Genomic DNA, 25,593 nt, shown 5'->3' with positions numbered 1-25,593 from the left:
CCATTGGACTCCCTTAATCCTGAGCTGGAGGATTAGGTTCTGTCCAACCGAGCCCTGCTTTCGTTTTCCTCCCTCCCTTGGTTATATTTTGTGCCCCAGCTGACATGTATCTTGCCCCCCTGCCTATATTTGTGATTGGCTCCTCCAGTTTTCAAGAAAGCTTTTTCTCTTAACAGGAGGGAGGGTTTGCGCGATTGATTTTCCCTCTCCCTTCTTTTCTTCCTCCTCTTCTTGCCATTCGTTTAATCAGGTGGCTTAGAATTTTGTGCTCCAGCAACATCTCTGGGAGAAGCCTGTTCTGCAGCTATTAATTCACCTATTTCATTTGCAGGCAGCTTTTCTCCCAAGAAAATGGCACTCAAGGCAACTTGCATATATTACGCAAAGCTGGGCCACGTCGCACAAAACTTGCTGGCTGCACAAACCCTGCCCCCTGGATTATGGGAGGTGTGCTCTCTAGGTGTGTGCGAGGGAGAAAAAGGCTGTGGGTAGTGAAGAAGCGGGAAACTAAGCCATAGACCAGGAAATCAGGAGAACTCATTACTGCTTGTCCCACGTAATTTGCCATCTTTTTACCCATTTGTGAAAAGGGGCCTCTATTTTTTAAAAAAGCAAAAGCCCATTCCTGTTGTTTTGGTGTTCTTCCTAATAGAACTAGCTTTATTGTAGGATAGCTAAATGCACAGTCTGGCTTGTGGACAGTGCCGGTGGATGGAGAACACTCATCTTTTGGTCATCTATCTGGTTGTGACGTTTCATTGAATGGCCAAAGAAAAGTATTTATTGGTTGGGATTATTCTCTGTCCCCAAATGTGACTGGTGTGGTGTAGTGGTGGACTGGGGAATCTGCTCTCTACTCCCCTTTTGGCTCTGAAGATTCCTGAGTGACTCAATCATGCTCAGCTTAACCTACCTTGCAGGGTTGTTGTGTGGATAAAATGAAGTGGAGGGGTAGTATGAACTCCACCTTTGGTTTATTTATTTATTTAAAACATTTTTATGCTGCCCCCATTGCAACAAAGCCTCGGGGCAGCTCACAGCAAGAACAAAATTATTCAATAAAAATATTAAAACCCGGTGCATCTCAGCTTAAAAAATTTAAAATCCTACAATTAACCAATAAATTAACACTTAAAATAAGTTTTAAATAAAAAGGTCTTAGCCTGGCGCCAAAAAACAAATAACGATGGCGCCAGGCGGACCTCTCTGGGAAGCGCATTCCATAGGTGGGGCGCCACCGCAGAGAAGGCCCTCCTCCGGGTACTCGCCCTCCTAATATTCACAGAGGGTTCCCGGAGAAGGGCATCTGTTGCTGATCTCAAGGGGCAGGAGGGCATATATGGACGCAAGGGTTCCTTTGCAAGAGGAAGAAAAGTGGGATATAAATGTAGTGAAATAATAAAAAAGGAAAAATGCTTCTTTTTAATGGTCTGACTATGCTGTTGCTATAATAGCTCGGTTTTCCACTGTTGTGCAGCACAGCACAACTGCAAGTTTGTCCCGCTGTGTTCAGTGATCCTTCCTCCCTAGAAAATGTGCACAGGACTGCAACATAATCTGTTAAATTGCTTGGTTTATTGTAAGATGCTTTGAAAAGCGCTTGAATGCTCCTTCTCTGTCCATGCAGTTACTCCTATGCCTTCAAATCGCTCCTCAAAGTCCACACTTTTGCAGTTTTTTCTCCATCCCCTCCTCCCCATCCTTAATAACGCCATCTTTCCGTTTTGTGTTTTGTTCTTTTTGCTTGTCCTGCGTTGATTGCAGAGGACCAAAGTCCAGCACAGTGGTACCTTGGCTCATGAGTGCCTTGGTTCACGACCAAATCGGGTCGTGAACAGAAATTTCATGAAAATTTTGACTTGGGTCGCGAACTCCACACTGGGTGGCAACCAAGACTGCAGCCATCTCCCCAGCCCCTCGAGTGGGGAGATGGCCATGATCGCAGTTGCGTTCGTGCAGGGAAGACGTGCGTGGTCATGGGCATGCTCCTGCAGGAAAGACGGGCGCAATCCTGGCCCTCCCCCCCACAACCAGAGGGGGGATGGCCACGATTGTGCTGGGGGTCTCTTCCTCCCCCAGTGCATCCACGATTGCACCTGTCTCCCCCCGCCCCAATGCTCAGGGATGACGGGTGTGATCTCGGTCATGCTGGGGGGGGGGCGGGGAGATGGCCACGCTTGTGTTCGGGGTGGGGAGGGGGAGAGGGCCGCAATCTTTGTTGTTTTGTCACTTTGCTCCACATTTTTCTGATTAAAAAAAATGGTTACAGAACGGATTAACCTTCTTTACATTGAACCTTATGGGGAAATTTAACTTGGTTTCTGACTGATTTGGGTCACGATCAGAGTCCTGGAACGGCCAAGGTACCACTGCATACATGCTCCAGCTAAAGCCATGTGGAGGAAGCATAGAAACAGAGCAAGGTGGAAGGGACCTCCCGGGCCATCTAGTCTGACCCCCAGCTCCTTCCAGCTCCACTCATGACATGCCCACCATGTGCATGTCCAGCCTATCCTTAAACAACCTCACCGCTGGGGCTTCAACCACCTCCTGTGGAAGCCCATTCCACACCCTAGGGGCCTAACCATCAGGAAGTACTTCCTGGCATTCACCCTAAATCTTGGTTCCCTGAGCTTTGCTCCATTGGAACGTGCCCTGCCCTCCACTGCAGGGGAAAAAGGTCATGACCCACCTCTGCGTGGCACCCCCTCACGTACCTGTATGTTGCTAACAGGTCCCCTCTGAGTCTCCTTCTCTCCAGGCTGAGGAGACACAGTTCCCTCAGTCTAACTTCATACGGCTTCCCCTGCAATCTGGCCACCATCCTTGTGGCCCTACGCTGCACCGAGTCCAACCTGGCTGTATCCTTCCTGTAATGAACACAGTATTCCAGCTGCAGGCACACCCTAGTCAAATAGAGTGGCAGTAAAGTCTCTTTCGATCTGGAAGCCACACTTCTGGCTATGCAGCCAAGGGTGGCGTTCGCCCTCTCGGCCACTGCATCACACTGCTGACTCATGTTTAGCTTGTAGACAACCAACTGCGTGGTAACGTGTATGTGTAACAGGTCTTCAGGAAGGTAGGAGTGATGCTGAATGTACCTATATGTGCTCACAGCCATATTCTGGAAGAAAATAGCCTCGGCTGTGTGAGGATTTGCAGATTGCATGTTTTAAAGTGGACATTCATTCATATATATGTGCAAATGGTATGCTAAATGGCCATACGATTAGGTACTGGAATAGGCAGACAGGAGTCCAAAATGTCAGAGGCAGATTGTGTGCTTGAAGGCAGACAGCAGTGCAGTCGAGGTGAATAGTCTTGTGGTTTCTGGAAAAAATCTGAATCATGAAATTCTTCTGCAAACTAGATTAATTCATGTAGCTTAATTTGCCTTGGATTATTTTCAGTTTGCACTAGATTTTTTTATGCCCTAGAGTAATTTTCTGTGGCTTGGTACCTTCTAGGTGTTTTGGACCACAACTCCCATCATTCCTGATAATATTGGCTGGGGATGATGGGAGTTGAAGTATAAAGCATCTGGGGCACCATGCCAGAGAAGGATGCTGTAGAAAATCAGCCAATGTTACATGTTTAGTTTACTGGTATTTAGTAAATAACAACATTTAATGCTACCCTTGTTTGTTTGACAGATTTGATGGAAACAATTGAAGCACACTTAATGTGATTTAAATGCTATATTATGTAGACAATTCTATTAGAACACTTGTAAGAAATTAAAGACAATAATACATGTTTTCCTTTCATTGTCCAAATTAAAATGGTGGGGAGGGCTGGGCGGAAGCAAACATGCTGAAAACTTTTGATACGCGAAGGCATCTTAGCTTCCCAGAAACTCTGCATGACATGCTGACAGCCAGTCACCTACGACTTCAAAACTGTCCAGTTTGCCAACTAATGTGTTTGCAATTAGCACCCATTTATTGTCCCTAATGAACTTATGAAATGAAAGATGTTCTTGAAAGATATAAAGCTTTGGAAAAGAATCCAGAAAATGTTCTATTATAGAAACACTTTTTGCTCAACATCTTTGAGTCAGAATCTGTCCATATTCTTCTCTTTCACAAACCAATGGCCTCGACAAGGAATCAGACAAGGTCGCTTGCTTTCTTCTGGGTCGATTGGCTGCAGTTCCTTTTCCTGTCCCTGTTAGGGGCTGCTGTGCAGGCGGCAAGGCTTACAAACTATGTAGGTGATAGTCTCTCAGATTTTTTCCTGTGGCTCTTTTTCCTTGCTCAAGTTTACTGACAGCATAAACTATGGTTCCGATTGCATGATAGCTGCAGCCCATCTTGACTGACTTAAGACAGAGAGGGTTGTCCCATGTGCTGGTGGCCGTTGCAGATATTCAAAGCACGGTTTATTGTGACATGCAACCCTGGCACTAGCTAGGATGTTGCCCTGGTTAACAAACTAGCTACAACCCAGACACAGGCTCTGGGTTGTGAATGGGTTTTTTTAAACCATAGTGCTAATGTACCCTGGTCTGGGTCATATGTCATGTTAAACCATGGTGGGTTGCAACAATCACACCAACTAGGTAATTGTCACTTCTACATTGTGCCTGAATGCTCTTGCAGAATAAATGCCCCAAATTTTACCCAACCTTCATATTAAGCAAGTTCAAACAACGTACAAGTATATACCTCTTGATTTTGTGTTGCATTTAAACCCTAATTTAAACACTTTATTTGCTCTTTGTATTTTTTCTTCCAAAACAAAAGTAAATGGGAATCATGGAACGGAATCTGAGCTATTGCTAATAACATGGTTTTGTTTTGGGTGTTTGCAACTGAATTCTTAGCAGGTAGTATTAAGGTTTTGTTCTGTGTCTATTTATGGGATTTCCCTATAGATAGAAACTCTTCAGAGGGTTCTGTACTTGACGTAGCAAGATCTAGACAAGAGATTTCACTGGTGCTGTTGCATCCTGTTCTATTGTCTGTGAAGGAAGAGGCATATTTCTGCAATGGTGTCAAGGTTTCCTAGAGGATAAGTTCAGGCTTGTCTTTAAGGTTAAAGAATTTGTATTAGAAGGCCGGTTAAAGGATGCTCTTGCAATATTTTATTGGGAATAGTGCATCAAATTGATGGTAATGGGTAATACAGAAGCTGATTTTTGTTTTTGTCATTGTCTGATAGCCACAGCTGCTGAAGGTGTAAGGCAGTCCCTTTAGGTATTCCTGGATCATGGTCTACAGAAATGTGAGCATCCCTGTTTGCTCTTCTTAACATCTTCTCCCTGGGTCTTTCTCCTCTACCTGTTGTCGGCTTGGCCGTTGGGACCAAACACCAATTTATTGCTTTGCCACTCCCTTCATCCCAGAAGGGCCCAGCAACCTTGGTGGAAGAGCACCTGTTTTGGAGAAGGCCCCATGGCAGCTCCTATTAAAAGGATGAGGAGGCAGGAAAGACCTTTCCCTGAGATGCTGGAGAGTTAGGGTTGGAAATTGTTTTGCAGGGGAGGGCCGTTTCCCTGGGGGGTAATTGTTGACCAATTGATTTCTCCTGATCTAACAGTTGCAAGATGTCTAAACTGGTCACTTACAGAAGGCTGTTGAAGTTAACCCGAAGGCCGAAGGTTTCTCACCAGCTCGGGTACAGACAATAATGTATAATTTCTGGAACTAATCTTTCTGTGTTCCTTCCTTTGGTCTTCATATAGCTAATCATTCTGTTTCCCTTGAAAGGGGGTAATGAACACCCTTTGCTAGATGCATCTTTCTGTTATTTTTGTCTTAATTCCAGTCGAGGAAGCTCAAATGATGGGTGGTTTGATATGCCAAAATTCTCCTTGCTATATAAGTTCCAAGTATTTTTTTTTTAATTAAATGAAGCACTCCACATATCCTGTCTTTGGACAGTTTCCTGCTCAGCCTTAAAAATGTTTTGGGGAGAATTACATATTTGGAGGAAATGACATGTCTATGCTCTATCCAAGATTTTAACTAAGTTTAGTTCAGCTTAAATGATGCTTTTGAGGAGTTTTTGCATGTCTCTGCATGTCTACGAAGAAGAAAGTAAACTGGGAAATGCACATTGACCGAGATACCTCAACAAGCCAAGGAAAATATTATGTTAAACCAACAAATGGATTATTCAAGCAAATTTCTACCAAGACAAACAGGAGAAAGTCAAGGGTAAGTGAGTTTCCAAGCAATAAGGGACGTGAGCCTCTTAAGTCGTGTTATCAAAGCCCTACAGCCTTATGAATAGCCACGTTTGATTTAAAATCCACCTTAAAAGCGGACTAGAAAGCATGTGTGAAAAATGGCATGGGCCTTTTGAAAAAGTTTCTGGACTATTTTATCATTCCAGCTTCCCCGACTCTTTTTTCTCCCTTTGCTGAACTTCCGTTAGTTTCCGTTTCTTGTCGTCTTTCTGCTCTTCTATCCAATCCCTTTGTTGACAAAAGAAGCAGTTTTTTCTTGAAACGCAGCAAATCTGGAGTGGCAAGAAAGGGGGAACGATATTTACATAACAGATGTTCTTCTGAAGGGATGTCAGAGCACCAACAGGCTGATGACTCTTAACACAGGAACAACTTGCATTGCTTGATCCCATTTCATTTTAATTTTGTATTGCGTGTGTTTATATTTTACCTCCCCTGCTGCTTGTGGAGGCAGACAATGCAGTGTAGCAAGCAAACAATAAACATATAAAATATGAGAGCCAGTGTGGTGTAGTGGTTAAGAGCACAGGACTGGGACTCAGGTGATCCGGATTCTAGTCCCTGCTCAGCCATGGAGCCAACTGGGTGACTTTGGGCCAGTCACAGAGTCTCCACCTGGCCTACCTCACAGGGTTGTTGTTGTGGGGATAAGATTGAGAGCAGGAGGAAGAGAATGATGTAAGCCACTTTGAGTTCTTTAAAAATGATTGTAAGTCGCCCCGAGGCTTATGTGATGGGGGCGGCATATAAGCTGTCTAAATAAATAAAAATGAAAAAAAAGTTGGAATATCAAATCAAATAAACGACTAATAAAACCCTGGTAAAAACAATTTCCACACATGCAAAGTAAGATGAATATGGTTTGATCCTTCTTGCTTTTCACCTCTTAGCCACTAAAGGTCTTTAAGCTCTAAACTGATGAGTCTTGGTATTAGTGTAGAAGATATGCAGAAAAGAGCAGAGAGCCAACGCTTCCAGAAGTTTGTTCCAAAAGCTTGGGGGCCAGAACCAAGGAGGCACTGATGCTTTGAGTAGTTGTTCTAAACTCTCTGCAAGGGGGTGTTCAGGGACTTCTTTAAGATCTTGCAACTCCTTCAGGACAAAGCGATGTCTCGTTCTCACAGTACACAGAAAGATGCTGACCTTTGTTGCCTTGGTCCTTCTGGTGCGAGAAAATGCAGGTCATAATTTTGCAGTTCCTTTTGCTTGCCTCCATGCTTGATGTGGCAGCTGAAGAAGAGGAGGGTTTGTGGTTGGGAAAGACTGGATGGGGCGACCTCATGTGCTTTGCTCTTTGGAAGGTTTTCCAGGGAGATGTGAGGGAAGATGTGGGTTAGGAATGGCCACACAATTTTGGGCCATAGATATTCAGGTCCTGAGCTGTATCGATCCTGGAAACTTTCTGGCAAGTTCGCATAATTTTTGCTTGAAACGTTTAGGGTGCTTCTTTCAGAATCTTAATGCAAGAGGAAATTGAGCATTTTGGAGTATTTTGCATATTAGAAACTAATCCAATTAACGTGGCTCAGCTTTAAATCGGCTGTTTTAATCTGCTCTATGCTCAGGACCATGGAAGGAAGTTGGTCAGGAAATGAAGCAGATTCTTAATCAAAACCTCCTTCTGTATCATATCATCTTAAGGGGCCAACACACATGAAAAACCACAGGGAGAAAAACAGCTTCTTTCAGTGGGAGCTGGAATGATGCTGTTGAGGGCCTGATACTTACACAACAGGCTGTGTTAATTCTATCCAACTTCAGTGCTTTGGGTCACTTTCCGTGTCCCCATATGTGTTCACCAAATGTGGCAAAGGTGGCCTGTGGAAAAGCCAAGTTAGAATCAAGGTAACATTGCTTGACCCGGTTATGTAGAGTCCTTAGAACACCAAGGACCGTGCGGTTTAGTTACATTCTTCAGCTTTGTTGAACACTGATTCCCGTCTGGAAAAGCGAACAAGTAGTTCATTGTGGGACTCAGATCTTGTATATTCTTAAATAGCAGCTTTTGTACTCTATGGATAAATAGCTTTTGAAAGTTAAGAGTTTCCAGAGCCATTAGCAATACATTGAAGGCGGATGGGTGTGTGTGTCCAAGAGAGAGAGACACAGGGGGAGAGAGAGATCAGTCCTGGGTGTGCTTTAAATTATTTTCTGGATTGTCCCTGGAGAAGGAAGACTCTTCATGACTCTAGTGGCATCCTGAACGCTTGAGTTCCCTCCTCCCCACTACAATATATTTTGGCAGAAAAATTACAGTGACTTAAAAACCAAAGGAAACGGCCTGTATCCTGAAGGACATCCTCTCTGCCATGGCAACCCTTGCTTGGTTTCAGATTCCCAGCCAAAGGAATGGACTCTCGTCCACAAAAATACATCTTTGAAATCTGGTTTGCTGAGTGAGAATTATTCACAAGTGATTTTGGCAAACCTGGGAGCCATGACCAGAAGGGGGGCATTGCTTTAATAGAAGGTGAATTATTTACAGTAAGTGTTAATAAAGATGATTTGGGTTCATTTTGATGATTTCAGATGAACCTTCTTTCAAAACAAAGATGATACCCTTTTGATAATAATTTGTAATGCTTGCTTGCTTGCTTGTTGCTTGTGCTCTGTCTCTCTCTCTCTCTCTCTCTCTCTCTCTCTCTCTCTCTCTCTCTCTCTCGCATTCTCTCTCTTCTCCATAGAAAATACGACAGAGTCACTGTAAATAGTAAGCAGCAATTTGAACCTGGGTAGAACCAGGACCAACCCCAATCCCCCTGGGTGGTTTATTTACAGCATTTGCACACTACTTCATATCTAGATAGATTCCAGAGGGGTGAACAGAAATAAAATAAATAGAAGAATAAAACATCCCGCATTCACACAGGATAGCGTTAAAGCTGTGCCTGGCCGAAAAGGCTTCCTGGAGCAAAGATGCCCCCCATTTCAAAAAAGAAAAAAGAAAAAAGCAGTGTTGGAGCCTGTGTGATCTCCAGAGGCAGACTCTTCTTCTGGTGGACTTCAGTCAGGCCATGGGTCCATGTAGAACCACTGATGACTTCAGTGAGCAGGCAGGTTGGGGATGGAGAAGGTGCTCTCTCAGGTATTCCGGTCCTAAATTCTTTGGGGCTTTGTAAACTATTCCCAGAACTTTAAATTTCTCCCAGTAATGAATAGTCCCAACTATTTCCAACCCGACTCTCAAGTTTTGCAGGGAAATGTGTTTGTATGTGGTCTTTCTCAGTCTCAGTTCTTAGATCTCAGTTCTCATGTTTCTCTTTACAATAGGTATATTGATTTTGATTTATATCCCACCTTTCCACTTATTGCATTAGTGCTCAAGTGACTGAAAGCATTCAAAGGGCCGTAAAACAATAATTGAAGTAGTTAAAACATAAACAGAATGCTATGGCGATCAGTCGAACATCAATCAGTTTAAAATGAGGAAAGGCAGAGGGTAGGCTAGAATCTACTGGTAGATTTGAGGGATTTGTAGATTAGCAACAGTTTCTGACTTTCAGTTGAACTATAGCATTCAGTTGAACTATAGCATCAATAAAAACAACAGCTCCTGCATGAAGAAAGCTTGAGGTATACAGGATGTGGAATTCCGGTCCCAAACTCCCTAACTCGAAACAAATTCCAAATAGAGCTTATACTCCCTTAATGTGAAATGTTTGCTTTGTTCACTTGGGTGTACTTGTTGGAGCTCATGGATCTGCTAAAAAGGAAGTCGAATCTGCAAGTCTGTCCACCTTGATTTAGAATACCAGGAGTAAGAAAAAGCCCTCCTGAACATAATTGTTCTGGCAGCAGAAGCTAAAAAGAGAATGTGTCATGTGAACCTGTCATGGGACAGAGTTCTTCCTACTTGCTTATCATAATAGAAAATACCTTCTGTCACATCCTGACCAATCTAGCATTGACCATTGTCCGGATGTGGAGTAGCATGAAAGCACTGATTAGAGATGAAATTAATAAACAAGAGCTCTTCCAGTGGATCAACAGCTGAGAGCAGGAGGATGGGGGAGAAGGGTACCATGGACCTCTGCCATGTTGTAGCAGTATCAGTGTACAGTTGTCCTGAGAATGGACAAAATGTAGATGATTTCATCATCTTCTCGCTGGACGTAAGGATGTGGCGTCTCCTCTTATTTCCTCTGTGTCACAATGTACCTAGTATGGGACACACATGGACACAGGGGGTTTTACCTGAGAAATATTTCCATGGCTGGAATCCCTTGAGTGTGTACATACACACCGGGACTTGTGCAGGCATTCTTTACGTATTTCTTTCCTTCCTTCAGCTTTCCACGCTACATTGGATGAGTCTCTTGGGAATCTCCTTGTTTTCTTTCTGGACTTTTGTGTGTGTATCTGTGGGAATCGGGAGCTACCTTAGGAAGGGTAGGTCTCAGATCCCTTTTGCTCTTTGAATCCTATCCATAGACTCTCAGGCTTTGGGGTGACAGCTGAGAGTAAGTGGCAGGGACAATCTTTTTTATTTCAAAATTAAATGCATTAATTTTTTCTCACCTGGCTTCTCTTGTCATATTTATGTATGAACAGTGGAAGTGTTCCTACTGTATCTTCCTACCTGTACCGCTCTCCTGAATAAGTCTTTTGTAATAAAGGAAAAAGAATTATGTGAAATTAATTTAACCTTGCCCATAACAGCAGGGGGTGATTTACTCCTGCCTCTTATTATTTTCTAGTCATACTTAATAAAGATGGATAAGAGAGGTTGGCTTCACTACTGAGTTAATTTGCAAGCTTTTCAAACTGAAGGTATTAAATAAGATGTATGTGAAATGTCGTTCAGCTTTTTTTTTTTTCTTTTTGACAGTGTGAGTGTTCAGTTTCTGTGTGGCACTTTAAATCTTTGTTTCTTCCCTTAGAAGTGGTTGAATGCCCAAGGGTTTTTAAAAGGAGGAAGCAATGCTGCTGAATGCCTTCTAGAGTTGTGAGGGTGCCTTGTCTTTACTGCCACCGCTTGTTGCCCTATATATGTATGCTAGTGCAAACATGGGTACTTTTTAAGGACTCTACATCTATTGCTTGAAATATAATTAATTTGTCATAAAAATTAGTACAAGGCCAGTGGATTTCAAAAATGTGGGTCTTAGGTTATCCTATCTCTTAGGGTATAGATCCAAATACAGTATGAGGCCTTCATACCGGGTCCTACCAGACATTTGATACAAAGAAAGATACTCTCTCCTGTCCATTGATAAAGTAGAAGAAGGCCCTTTACCTTGTGGATAGCTGCTGGTCTTTTGAAACTCTTAATTACCTGGTATATATTTGGGTCTGATTAGATGAAGAACTATGAAGTGTAAGGTGTGCCTTTGGTGTCAGTAGCAGCATCTCTGGCAGCTTTTTTGGGAAACTGATCTTGGTGAAAGTTTACACTCTATTTAAAAGTGTGGAGGGCATCGAGAGCTGATGAACTGCCTGTCCGACTTTTCTCCCCCCTGTTTGAGCAAAGGAGTTTTGTGTGCATTTTGCTTGCAGATGGAATCCTGGGCTTGCGTTCATTGCAGTGGTTTGTCTATGCTGCTGATAGGCACAGAGGTGGCCCCAGTAGGGGAAAGTATAAAGACTTGGTGTGTCCCTTAGGGGGGCCTACTGAAAGTTGGATCGGGGGAACATTGGATTCTTAAGGGGAGAGTAGAAATACCTGCTCCCAAGTTTAGGCAAACCTAGGACAACTGAATTTTGGGGAAACTGTAGTTTCTTTATGGCTTTGGAAAGTTTAGGATCTGAAACCATGGTTTGATGCTAGCTTGTTTTCACTAATCACAGTTTAAACTCCAAGAACCGTCATTTGTTTAAACTGGGAAGTTTAACGTGAGAAGCGGATGCTTATGATTGTGTCTGTACTATCAAAAGGAGGATGGGGTGCACATGATTAGCTTAAGTTTGCTCATACAGGGGAAACAGTGGTTTCATATGTCTGAAAGGGTCCAGAGTTTTCTGATCCCTCCATGCTTTTCATATTACTCCATACATTTCATATTAAAAATAAAATTGGCTGGAATGTGTGTGCTCTCTTACCAACCCCTTCCCACTATACCTGTATTTTCCTGGTTTAAAGCTTTTCCAATTAATTCTTACAGTGTCTGAGCTGTTCTCCCAGTAACCATTTTATGACTTTTTTAAAAGTTATTTTGTTAACATCATAAACCTATTGAACAATAGCCACTTTTGGTTTGGATTAAAAAAAAAACACTTTTCCAAGAAAAAATTACTTGCATTGATGTGGTTAAAAATAATCTGACATCATACTCAAATTAGACTCAGAGGTTTAAGAAAATACATCCTGGCAGGAGGCTTTGGAATAAATGACCGATTGTTGGAGACCAATTTAAGCAAAATGTATTTTTCTGTATGCCTAAAAATATATTTTGATCTATGCTGTACAATATAATAATAGGCTTCTGATTAATCACTGATAGTAGCAATCCATTATAATGTTTTGCATTAATTCCAACATTCTCTTTCATAATTAAGGTTCCCTTGCATTCTCCCCCTCTCTAGCTTGTGAAGCAAAATAGCTAAGATTGGTTCAGAATACTAGTATAATGCCCGTCAATATGGAAGAGGAGGAAAGAGGCTGCGTATTTTCAGATACGAGAAGTGCGCAGTGCAGCCAATCTGTGCTTGTTGTTCAGATGTTCACTCGTGTCCTATGGGCCAAATCTCGCCACACTTTTCATCCCCGTCCCACCTCTGCATTCGGGCCTAATTTCCACGATCGTGTCTGGTTACCCATTCACTTGAATGGGCTGCTACAATAATCTGCATCATCTGAGTTTGCGGCTGAGATTAGAACTGCTGAATGCCTCGCCATGTTTAAAAAAGGAGTCGAAGAAAGGAAACATACACATTTCCCTCATGGAGAGCCAGCACTAAGTGACAGAGGTTCTAACCCACTCCTGATGTGTTAGTTTTCTGCTTACGGGGAGAGTCTTTAACTTAGCAAGACAAGTTTTTGTCTAGTCTGTTCTCACACTGGCCAACTGGCAGCTTGTGGGTTGATCAAAGGTACTTGCGGGGCAACAGTTCCAATTCATCCCTGCTGTTTTCTGCTTTCAAGGAGAGTCTTTATGTGTAAAGAAGCATTTGAAAATGGAGAGTCCAAGGTCTTGTGCAGAATGTGATGAACACATCAGCATCTGTTCCTTTCCCTTCACTCCCTGCTCCGGCCAATTTTCAGGGAAGCTAATTCTCGTGTTTCTGTTCCTTGAGAACCGGTTCTATAACACATTTTTAAAAAATTCCTAACACAGGTATTATTTTAATTCTCCGTTCTCCATTCCAAATTCATATGCAGAAATGTAGGAACATATCTAGGCACCTGTATGTACTTTGAAGAGGAAAAACTTCCTTTTTTTTAGTAGCCCTCCTGGTTTGGAGAGAGTGGACTTGATTTAGTTGTGTTTTAGTTAGTTGCAAAAGGCTTAATAATAATGGATTGAATATTAACTAGCAAAGCAATAAGGATGGTTCCCTTCAGTATTTTGCAAAACAAAGTAATGCAGATACCAGTAACTGAGACACGACATATGAAGCCAGTAAGATAGTAAGTTTGAAATAGTTCTGGGAGTTAAGAATTTACATGTCTTTATTAATTATTAGATGTTATTAGTGTATGACTAAGGAGCTGGGAAGCTCTAAGCGTTCTTTTGAAGTAGTGTACCCAAATTAGACTGCAAAATAAATAAATAACATCTAGTAATGTCTGCTCTAATGAATTTTTCTAAATACACAAATCACACTTTATTAAGGCAGTGGATCTTTTAACTGTAAAAATATTATGACTGCTACGCTGGGGAAATCCATTTTGAATTATAAAACATTTTGGGCTCTGTGTGTGTGTTTACTGCAGTGCTAAGGTTAGAAGCCTATTGACTATTCTTTAAAAAATGGGCTTTAGAAAATGGATTTCGACACCCAGTTTTGTGGGTATGCCGGTTTTTGGTGTGAGATTTGCCCAGTTTAAGATATACTGCATGTATAACGAGATGTCGAAAGCTATTTATGGTATGTTAGCATGAAGCACATATTGTTAAGGAGTCATAAAAAATATTGGTTCTACTTTATGGGGGGTGATCTTATGCTCCCCTTCTCCTAATAAATGTTCGGCTGTAGAAGCACACATACAAGAACACCTTCTTTTCTCATTTTAATGCACAATGTTAATGAAAAAGCAAATCCATTTTTCAGAGTGCAGTAAAACAAAAATTGGACTCTTCTAGAATTTTGAGTGAGGGGCCCCCCACTCCATATAATGAAATTTTATAGAAAATATCACAAAGAGGCTAATCAGGCATTTTGTCCTTCAGTATGGTGTGTTGCATAAGCTAGTGGGACCAGTCACATGACTCAAATGCATGGAGCTGTTCGGGGTCTTTGTGTGTGGAGCTGCTCCAGCAGGTCGATGGAACGTCGGCTGGTTCAAGACATTTGCGGAAATGAATGGAAGACCTCTCAGTTGTGTGCAGCTTCTCCCTGTGCTGAAATGAATAGGAGATGCACATATTTCCGGGTGCTCAACTTAATGGAAGAATTGCGATATGCAGGGCGACATGTGTGAGGATCTGGAGCAGGAGGTTAGGTCATTTTGGCAGGTGTCAAGGAAGCTTCTTCCTCCCTCCAATGCACTTATGACTGTAGTAAGCTACTACCTTCAGATTAGAGGCTAATCTTTAGAATGACAGTTGTCTAATTTTGATAGGTTAGAAATTTGCCTATTTAGGGAGGGGACATAAGTCCCCCCAGTTCCTCTTGGACTTCAGCAGTAGCCATCTAGCGTTCTTACCATGCTGGTTAGGACCACAACATCTGGAGGACCACAAGCTCCCCTCTAGTGGCTTCCATTGGCTGGACTAACACTCCGGAGTGTCCCCGGGAGTTGTCCCAGCTCTGCCTGGAGGATAACGAGGGAGGGAACCTACTTCTATTTGCATGCAAAGCGAGCTACAATTCTTCCACATTGCATTTCTCTCTCTTGGAGAAAGAGATGCTTTCTAAGTCTGCTCTGGCTTTCACCCCATGGCAGATAGATATCGACATGATGCTATTCCCATCTGACTTCAAGAATTCCTTGGTTCTTGGAATGGCTCCGTGATATGCGTGCCATAGAGGATTGGCTGCGTGCATAATCTTCCCCATGTGCTGTCCTGTGACTCTGGAGCAATGTATAGGAACAGCCCCACGATGCAAAAAGGTGGTGCTGGCTTAGGCCACAAGTCCCAAGCGACTTACCTGGCGAAGCCCCGTAGGCAGTGCAGAGACTCTTCTGAAATAGGCTGCTTTCCAGACGTGGCTTGACTTCTGCTTTTAATTCATACAAGCACTTTTTCTTTCCAGCACTGTGGTCAACTCTCCTTTTATGTAGCTCAGTTTTACTTTTTAATTTTATTGCTTAGACTATGTTGGCATATATGGAAGCAATGCATTCTCCTTCTCCACTTCTTAAAAGCCTGTACTAAATAGACCATGGATTTTTTTTTGTTATTTAAAAATGAGACTGAAGAACCAGAAGACATCATAAATGCAAATTTATACTCAGCACTGTTTTTCGCCTTAACAAGAATATGTATATTTTTATCATGGGAGATAGTGGCATTAAAATTAGAGAGCAAGGGGAATATTAGCGTCTTGCTTGTGCCTGCACGCACAGCAATGCTATATTATTTGTCAGTGCAAACTTACAGCCTAATATTTGTGCATCTTGACTTTTGTCAAAAGCTACTTTGAAATTAGTGGGAATTTTTTCCATGCAAGTAAATTTAGGGTTATTGAAGCTGAATAATTACATTTACAAGCAACACTGTTGCTGCATTGTTGTATACAGAGGTACACTATACACATGCTTGTGTACACAGTGCAGTGTGAAAATTATATGAATGTTTGGATACAGATGTGGGAGCTGCATGTGTTAAAATGGGTATACAGTTTTGCCACGTATTTGCACTCAGCATTTGTTGGGTGTATCCAGGACATGACAATGCCCAGTGATACAAATTGGGTAATGTTGGAAGTCTTGGTTCTAAAGGGATGGAAGCCCTTTTGATTCTAAAAACAGATTGGGGTCAGGATACTGAACAAGTTGCTGTGTTCCGTATACACCGAAGCAGTTCTTGAGATCTTCCAAGGCGGCCTTGTTGGATAACAGCCTTATAGCGCACTGACATGCAAATAGGCACCGTCCTCTAAAACTTTATCACATGCGTGGTCTTAGAGGTAGAAACTGGGGTGAACTTCAGACACCTCTTGAAGACCTGCTTGTTTACTCAGCTTTTCTCTGCTTGCATTTAATACGTCTGTAATGTTTTAAATGTATTCACCACATTATATTTGTTTGCATATTGGCTTGTATATTCCTTTATGAAACCTCTTACAAATCTTATAATAACAAGCACTAGATAACGCATCTAAATAAAATCAACAATGTATACGTTTTGGTGACTTGAAAAATTGGCAAGTCATCCCAGCTGGATTTGGGAATCCTCTTGCCCATTTACCTGATTCTGTCTCTTTCTCTCTTGGCTGAGTGGCTGGGAAAGGGAATCCAAGAAGGCTGGTCTCCCAGTTACCTTAGTCTTCCACAGCAGTGTCATCCATTCCACTTTGGTGTCCTGCCCCCCTGCATCAGTGGAAGTACTTCAAAGAAGTGGAATTTCTGAACCTGGCATTTCCTGGATTACCTGTGCTGATCTGCACTCGCTCTTTCGGTCTAGCAGCCGCTGAGCCGTGGACCGGGACAGTTTGTGTCCAACTTCGATGTGGGAGAGGAGCTGAATCAGCATGCAGGTCGGTCGCAAAAAGCGCTCCGAAGGCTGGAGGAAGCATCTGTCTGGAAAACGCCTCTTAAAACAGCTAGTCCGGAAAAACAGACTCTCCCCCTTTTCCTGCGCTCCCTAGTCAGAAATGAATAGCAGGATGGTGGAAAAGAAAATCTTCAACTTTGGAGGCTTAGCAGTAAAGTGTGGGGTGTGTGTGTGTGTGTGTGTGTGTGTTTAAAGGGTCAGGTGTGGAAACGTGGGTGAAGGTTGGTATATAATTCCAGGAATGATTTAATGGTCATCACAATATTTCTTTTTCTTTTTAGTAACTAGCAAACTCGCAACTTGGTATGGCTGGTCTTTTGGTGCTGCTAACTGAAAATTCACCTATTCATCAATAATCTAGGAAAGCAAAGTCCAGCATTTTACTTGGCATTCCGGTAATAAATGCTAAAATATGGTGCGGTATTTATATTGCAGCTGGGGCGCATTTTGGATTGGACTGCATCCACTGGGTTGTGGCTTTCTAGCAGATACCACCGGTACACAAGGTTTGTTTATGTTATTAATGGTCCTTTATAGTACTTTCACTGTTCTCAGCCTTGTGAGAACCTGTGTTAAGTTTCAGGCAACCAAGACCACCCATTGAGATTTATTTATGACTTGGGATCTCCCACTTCAAAACCTCTCTTGCCACCTTAAAATCCCCTAAAAAGGGGCAGGGCACTCTTTCAGACTGCTGTGGTGGAGCAAGAATACTGGGACGCTGGTAAAGAGGCAGCATGTTAAGCTCACCCGTGAATCTGAGTGATTCCGTTTACAGATTGGCCAGGTGGCTGGGTGCCATGGGAAAGGGGATTTTAGAGGGCTGATCTCCCAGTTACCTTCGTCTTCCACAGCTGTTTCATTCATTCCACGGGGATTTTAAGCATTAGACTGGAGGAAAATTGTGCAGAAACCAGGAATGTTGCGCTGCTGGGGAAAAAGGATTAGGACTGGAGGAAGGGGCATGACCCTCTGGATTTCATATAATTCTGTGGCAGAGGTATTGTAACATTGACTCCCAATGCTTGTAAACCATGGCCAGGAGCTGGTACCTACCCTGGTTGGAACTAACCATGGTTGGCCTGATAGATATCACTGTACCTGCAGCCCAGGAAGGCAACCTGCTTTCCTGCTAGTGTTTCAGACTGCATCTCCTATAATCCCTGACCACTGCTATGCCCTGACCACTGGGGCTTATGGGAGTTGTAGCAAAAGCATAGGAAGGCACCAGATGGTTTAACCCAGGTTGACAGAAGGGAAAATCTGGCTGTGAAGGGAAGGGAAACTTAGCCCTTCCATTCTGCTAAGGCTGGTAATGTCTTCATGGGGATAATATACCAGCGCCCTTACTATCCCGGACTCAGTATACCACATGTGCATAAAAGGCTGCCTACATGGAATCTTGCCATTGGCCCATCTGGGCAGGTATCTTTTAAGTGCTGCATCTTAGTTGTGCTTAGACAGTAGAAAAGCTTATACTTTTTTTAATCCTTTGGTTGCTCCAACGAAGGTATTACCCTGATTCAGGTTTTGGAATTAGCCCTGACTTTGTAACTGAAGCTGCTGGGATCAGTGGGTCCATTCAGACATTGTGCAAAACTATGGTTTGGGCTTTTAAACATACAGGCAAGCCGTTTTCTTTTTGCTTTTGCTAAGCACTCCGGTCCTTTCTTGCTCTTAGGCAGACTGTAGTTGGAACTCTGGTTGGCACTAACCCATAGTTAGTATATGCTATGTTTTGTAGATCTACTAAACCCTCTGCTTTAAAAAAAAATCTGATTTGCTGTCTGACCACAAGCCATACAATTCAATTCAAACAGCGCATCAAATTACGGTTAAGCGTTGTCTGGTATAAAGTTTGAATTTTCCTCTTACGTCTGGAGAGCAGGACATGGGGCAAATTTTACTGGGATATTAGCATCCTGGAGGATTTCGTTACCCATAATTAGATCTTTTTTTGCATAAACCTGTTAGTGCAATTTTTATTTTGTTTCTTTTTTTATAACCCTTGTCTCTTCCTTCTCAAATTTGTATCTTGTACTTCCCTTTCTAAATCCACTCTACATTTTCTTGTCCTCTCCGACTTTCTCTGTGCCTCTCTTTGCCCTGAACCCGGAGAGCTGTAGCTCTCTAGATTTCATCTCCTCCTCTTCCTCCCCACAGGAAGGTGGAACAAAACATTTCTTCCCCCGTCACCCCAGTACATGCTTTGCCAGTCCCCATTAGGACTTTGGAGAAAGGCTGTGCCAGAACCTCTGTGAGTGTAGGCTGCGAACCAGCTCGATAATCCATGTGAAATGTGCCCTTGTCTCTTTCACGGGCCGCGAATGAGGTGATGTATAATGGCCCTATTAAGAGGTGACACACAAAAATCTGGCAAAGGGCCACAGCTCACACTGAGTCTTACAGTGAGGATTCCAAAGTTGCCAGGTTGCTGCTCTTTTACTCTCTCAAAAAAGCAAAATGTAGTTAAAGTTTGGATGGAGAGATTTCCAGCAGAGATTTGTCAATCCCAAAGCTGTTCCCAAATCAAGCAGTGTATTATCTTATAGCTTGTAAAATGAAGCAGGGTTTTCTCCCCCAACTCTGCAGCTCTGTGTTGACTTGCTTCCCATTCCAGTCCTGTTCAAGGGGGATGAGGCCGAGGATGGTTGGAATTGCCCCAAGTTCTCTGCATAGCTTTAAGACAAGGGCTGTATCTGGAGTGCTCATGCAGTTATTCTATCCCTGCTGAGAATCCAGTAGCTGCTCATGGCTTCTCAGATTCTAGGGAACTGCTGCCGGTTTGAGCAAGACAGCACTGAACTAGACGGGCAAATAGTGTCGTAGAATAAGGCAGTCCCATGAATTCTCACGTTGCTACCCTCACGACGATACTGGCTAGCAGCTGTCTCCTGGACAACTGGTGGCATGTTCACAACTCCCCAAGAAAGTACCAGTTATTTGAGTCTACTGACCTACTTTTGCAGATTGCCAACAACACTGTGGAAATGACAGTGGCCGATCTTTTTATGCTCCCGGAAGCTGCACTGAAGGGTTCAAAATGATCGAGGTTGTGTCCAGGTCAATGGGATGCCAAATTATTACAGTACTTTTTTCTTTAGTTGACCTAATATACTTCGTGATGCAGTCCCAGAGAAGGACTGCAGGCATCCTTGCTAGATATGGGCATCTTTCTGTTGCTTTTCTTTAAGTATATTCCCCACCCCCAATCACATCACTTTTTTTTTTTAGCGTTTTTGAATGATTGTGAGCTCTTGGACTGAAGTTGCCATTTTTGATATGTGTATGCTCCTAAGCCTCAAATTGGTGTGAGTTCTTTTTCCTTCTCCTCCTCTTTCTTTGTTGTCACTAAAGTTCAATTTAGTTTGAAAACTTAGGATGTTTCCAAATGAGGCCTTTATGGGGTGTGTTCCCAGATGACATCCTTTTCTTCACATCTGCTTCTCCCATTGTTTTTTCTTAGCATAAAACATCCGTTAAGCAAGAAAAGAGGGAGTCACTGCACAGCTCCTTGTCATTGTTAGCATCAGGTTCCTCCTTTCTGGAAAGCCCCACAATAAATAAATAAAAAATAATAATTAGTGCGAGTGTTTCTTGGACGACACGGCACAATTGAGCAGATTTACTTGTGAAATAAATGGTTTTGTCACTTATCCAGGGGGAGGTTCAGAAGGCCCAGAGCATGCCTAACGGATCTAACAGGGATAGATAATGGTTAAAATATGTCTTTGTTTAGCTAGCTGATAGATCTGTCCTATTAAAACAACCTAAACAGTGTGGCTTACTTCTGTACTCCACTGGAATGGGTGGCCTTTGTCAACTTCCCAAAGGTGGCATGCATGAAAAAGCTGGTGCACAGATGTTACCGACTAAAGATTCAACGTGCATGTTTGAAAATGAGCTCTCATTTGGAATTTTAAAAACTTGGGCTGGTCATGTTCTTGGCCAACTTTGTAAAAAAGCCCATAGGAGTAACAAGCCTCCGGAAATTTTTGCTGGTAAAGAACCGATGAGGAGCCCATGTTCATCATGCGGCGGCATGTGGCATTTCCGTACTGGGCACAGAGGAGGGAATGTGGGCGCTGGCTCTCCTTTTTCACTCACTTGCATGGAATTCCATGGGTTCCCGCACATGCCATTCCTTATCTACAGCTCCCAGCCAAAGGTTTAAGGGGTCAGACTATCTTGAGCACCTGTTTAATTGCTTGGACCTCTTCTAGAACTTTGTTGGGCTCCCACTACACCTACAGTGCCACCTATAGAGATACCTGTAGTGCTTCCGCAGCAGATGGAAGGCTGGAATTCGATACCCACATTGTCTAAAGCACCGTGTTTTATCCATAAAGATAATGCAGATCCCACCACAGATATAAACAGTAGGACAGAGTGGGTGGTACAAAATGACTTGGTCCATGTGGAACAACTCTAATAGCCAGAGTAGCAGTTGAGTATGGATGGTCATTGAATCATGGGTTGTCATCACCTGTGAACACTGTCCTGTGGTTTAACATTACATTGGTAACCACAAATAACCCAGGAGAGGAATTATCATTTGTTATTGGGATTTTTCCTCTGGGATGTCTGTGGTTAACAGTTCATCATTAAACCATAGTGTTTGATGAGGCATACATAGGTTTTCTAGCTCTGTTGGTTGAAGGCAGAAGGAATCCTGAGATAGTAGGGGGTTTTCGCCCCTTGTTTCAGATAAGTCAGGTTGACCTCAAGATGGTGGTGGACTGCAACTCCCATCATCCATCACCATTGGCTGTGCTGGCTACGTTAATGGAAGTTTGGGTACACCAACATCTGGAGGTTCTTGGCACCTGAGAAAACTTACAAGCTTTGTAGTATGGAGGTGTGTTGCCCTTCTGAATAATAGGAGCCATTCATGAAAGCATTTTTAAAAGTCTTGGGTTTACTAGGCTCCAATAAGTCTTCTTCTTAATTAAGAATGCTAGGAGAATCAGCCATGCTTGGGAGATCCTGGGAACAGCTGGAGAAAGTTGGGCAAATCCCAGCACTAGCCATGCCTTCCAAAATGACAATCTGGCTGGGATTTCTGGACCCAAGGAAACTAGGTCTTAGCAGTCTGGTGAAAACCAGCATCGCTGTGGGACAGCTCTAATTGATCAGATTTATGTTCATACTTAATGTGAATGCCCACAAGGAAAGGGCTGCAGCTACTCAGAAAAGAAGGTCTGAATCCCCAGAGAGGAGAAGCAGAAAACATCAGGAGGCCCAGGGGCCAAATCCAGGCTTTGAGACTTCCTCAGAAACCCCTGCCACCTTTCCTGTCCCCATCCCCTTGCCCCAAACCCAGTGCTTTTTTTGTTAAAAAAAAAAAAAAGTGCCGGAACTCACGTCGCCGCTGGCAGTAAGCACTCAGTGCGCGACCACACACACCAATCCCAAGCCGAGCAGCGTCCCAAGCCAAGCAGCACCCTCACTATCTCACTATCAGATAGCAGACACAAAAGCAGCCCACAGGCATTATGTTAATGATGTTTGCTGCTGATCTGCTTCTCCGTTCAAAATCACTTCGTAAAATTCATTGGAAAAAACGGTGCCAGAATCCTGTTCCGGTGCATTCTATGACAAAAAAAGTCCTGCCCAAACCACTGATTATTTGGCATTTTTCCAGCTTTGTGTCATTTCCTCCCAGTAGAGAAGCGTGGTTATTGGGAGAGCTTTAAGCTTCCATGTGTTGGTAATTTTTATAGATTTTGCCACACTCCCTTTGCTTCTGGTTCTGTTCACCAGGGGAATGTGGCCCCCAAAGTTTCTCTGGAATTAATTTTGGTCTCAGGCTGAAAGAGTCTCCTCACTCTTGGTGTAGACGATACTAAACCACATGAATCAATAGTCTGAATCAGTGGAAGGCCTCTTCTGTGTTCCTGAGAATTACAGCAATGAATAAAAGCAATACCGTAGAAGAGCTGAAAAGCAACGAGATAACTTCAAGAGTAAAAACAGTCAGCAAATACATACACCAGGGAACATTAATTGTAAAGCACCTTAAATAGCATCAGATGCATGGGATCTGTATCAATGCATGGGAAGGCAGGGCAGGTTTTGCCCAGGGGCACAGCAGGGGAATGTGCCTCATATTATACTGGGGAACATGTTTGAGGAGAGAATTTCCCAGTGGTTTGGTGCCAACACAGGGAAGTCTTCAGAGGCAGAAGCATACAGAGGAGAGTTTCCAAATGGTCAGATATGATAACTCAGTATGGTGCCTTCTAACAGATTTCCTTTCATTAAATATCTGCAAATGTTTCGGTTAAGTGCAGCGAGTCCGGTGCATTTCTGTGAGCACAAAGCTCCTGAGTTATTTTGTTGTCTGTCTTATGGAAGTATCAAACTGCAAGCAGCTGCGGCCTTAGAAATTGAGATCTTGACATACTTTCTTAAAATCTCTTAATATACCTGCAAGGCCTCATGTGCAATGAATATTGTCAGGGAAAGGACAGTCACTGCTACAATTTAAAAAAAAATCTGATTTGGGCTCAACATAGGCTGCCTGTTCTTTTAGCACTGGCATCTCAAGTAAGTGCTTCTTCATCGACAGCACCTGCCTTAGGTAGTCCAAATCAGGTGAGCTGCTTCCTCTCTGTGCCCATCCACTTACTTGTTCCCAGCACATCCTATATTTTTTTGGAGACAAATCTGGACACTGGTCACTGGGATTGGAAAACTACCTCATCCTGCTCAGATATCTCTCCTGGAAAGGGCAGATGTTGCTGTTTTTCTCTTGAGTGATTCTGTGAAAGATGGATTGTTTTTATTGGAAGGTATGAAGTAGAATGGCAATGGAACAATCTTAGTGTCAGCTGATCTTCTGGGAAAGTGATGGCAAGAGCTCACACGGAATAAGGGAGCAGGCTAAGGATTAATTTATTCCTTGTGTTCTTACAGCAGTTAGGTGCAGACAAAGGGTCATACAGGTTGATTGCCAGCTTTGGATGCAGAGAGCCTTGGGTGCAAATGGGACCACGAGGGTTGGCTGGGAGATGCTGCCTTGCAGCAGTGTGAGCCCAATAAATTTCCTTTTTCACAGAGGTTTCTTGCCACTAGTATGTTCACGATAATTAGTAGTAGTAGTGGTTTCATTCTGTTAGAAGCCCGTCCTGGTTTACTCCGCTTGTTTTATGCCAATGGCTGCTAAGCCAAGGGGCTTTCTGTTTATTGCCAATCAAAGTTTGCCAAACTTCACTTTTTAGATTCACTGCTTGTTTCAGTCACTTCTGAATTCCTGGCAAAACGAAAATGCATCAGTGTGGACTGCTTCTTTGCAGCTGAAGATTTAAATCTGATTTTACAGCTGTTGTGCTAATGTCTGCAGGAAGGAATTGCATAGGTTTGGCAAGTGGCGAGAGGGCTTCCCATGCGAGTGTTGTCCATGTCCTCAGAGCCTGAAGTGTCGGCACTGGGAAAAACCCCCAACAACAACCCGTTAGTTGGCCTAGTTATAGGTTCCCATACCACTCTGGTAACATGAATTAGCCGTTCGCAATGGACAGATGGTCTGGTCAAGAAGAGCGATATCTGGAATGACTTTAGAATTGAGATAAGCAAGGTTGCTTTTTGATTTTCCATGCATGCTCCTTGTCCATTGTAAGGTTATAACTGAAAATTCTGTTTCCCGTATGCTTAGGGTGGAAGCCAACATACATCAGACGCGGGGTGGAGTCTGTCAGGATATTAGTCACTTTATTTCAGATATTCTAATAAAGTAATCTAGCTTTTTGCACGGAGCAAAAGCTCAAGAAATACAGTGTCGCACTGCTAATGCAAACTGCTCTTTGTTGCTCATAGATGTTGGATGCTAGCACTTAATTCCTTCTAATGAACAGAAACTGTGACAAGTTTACAAACGTCTGGTTACACAGGCTTTTGCTGGCTTCCAAGGGACAATGACTAATGGAGTTATTCTATTTTAATATTTCTTGTTTAAATTTATTATTTTGAATAACCTTTGAGTTAGTATTGTCACATTATTTTTATGTTGGTGTAGCCTTTTGGCAGAGATCAAACATTTTTAATGTAAACTCTGCGAGATTTCTTTTTCTATTCAGCAGCGTATAAGTATTATAAGTAAGTCAAATAAATACTTCAGGGCTTTGAGGGCTTAACAACTTGCCAATGAAGGGGAGACATCCAAAAATAAGACAGCTTCTTGTGTACTTGGGCATTCATCCTATGTGATATCTTGTCTCTTAAGTATTACCCAGAGTTGTCTCAGAGCAGAGAGTCTGTTGAGGATATTGTAAACCAAACTGTTACATCCTGAAACATGCATGTTTCTGTGTTCAGATGCAACAATAGTATCTTTCAGCCAGAATTGTGGGGTTATAGTTCCTTTTGAACTTCAACAGAAGAAACAATGGTGGATAGCAAACAACTGAGTGGGAAATCTTTTTTAAAGCATTTCATTACATTCCTTAGGTTTTTTGGTCATCGTAGTTCTAAATTGTAGAATTTGTCACATACTCCTACCCCTTCCCAGTGCAGTTTTGTGTTTCTGTTTTTTATTAAAAATGAAGAAATGATAGACTAGCATTTCCAGTGTTAAAGGTT

The 25,593-nt window shown here is 42.8% G+C and overlaps 1 protein-coding gene and 1 long non-coding RNA gene across 7 annotated transcripts in view; one reads left to right on the top strand and one right to left on the bottom strand.

Annotated features, from left to right (window-relative positions):
- Positions 1–25,593, top strand: part of ZNF423 (zinc finger protein 423) — a 314,359-nt gene that overhangs the window by 26,517 nt on the left and 262,249 nt on the right. Inside the window, exon 1 of one of the 6 annotated variants that reach the window (XM_044428043.1) lies at positions 6,141–6,161. The exons of the other annotated variants lie outside the window; for them this stretch is intronic. The gene's annotated coding sequence lies outside the window, so the exon portion shown is untranslated. Of the gene's footprint in view, positions 1–6,140; positions 6,162–25,593 lie in introns of those variants that run through there. 6 annotated transcript variants of the gene reach the window in all.
- On the bottom strand, positions 14,558–17,026 carry LOC123022357. The gene is made up of 3 exons (XR_006414513.1): positions 16,708–17,026; positions 15,446–15,668; positions 14,558–14,694 (listed from the first exon to the last, which is right to left on the bottom strand). It is a non-coding gene; the product is annotated as an uncharacterized LOC123022357 (long non-coding RNA).

Source organism: Varanus komodoensis, unplaced genomic scaffold (assembly GCF_004798865.1).
Source record: "Varanus komodoensis strain SLA01 unplaced genomic scaffold, ASM479886v1 scaffold19, whole genome shotgun sequence".
NCBI lineage: Eukaryota > Metazoa > Chordata > Lepidosauria > Squamata > Varanidae > Varanus > Varanus komodoensis.
Note: the sequence above shows the minus strand (reverse complement) of the source record. Positions and strands in the feature narration are given on the sequence as shown.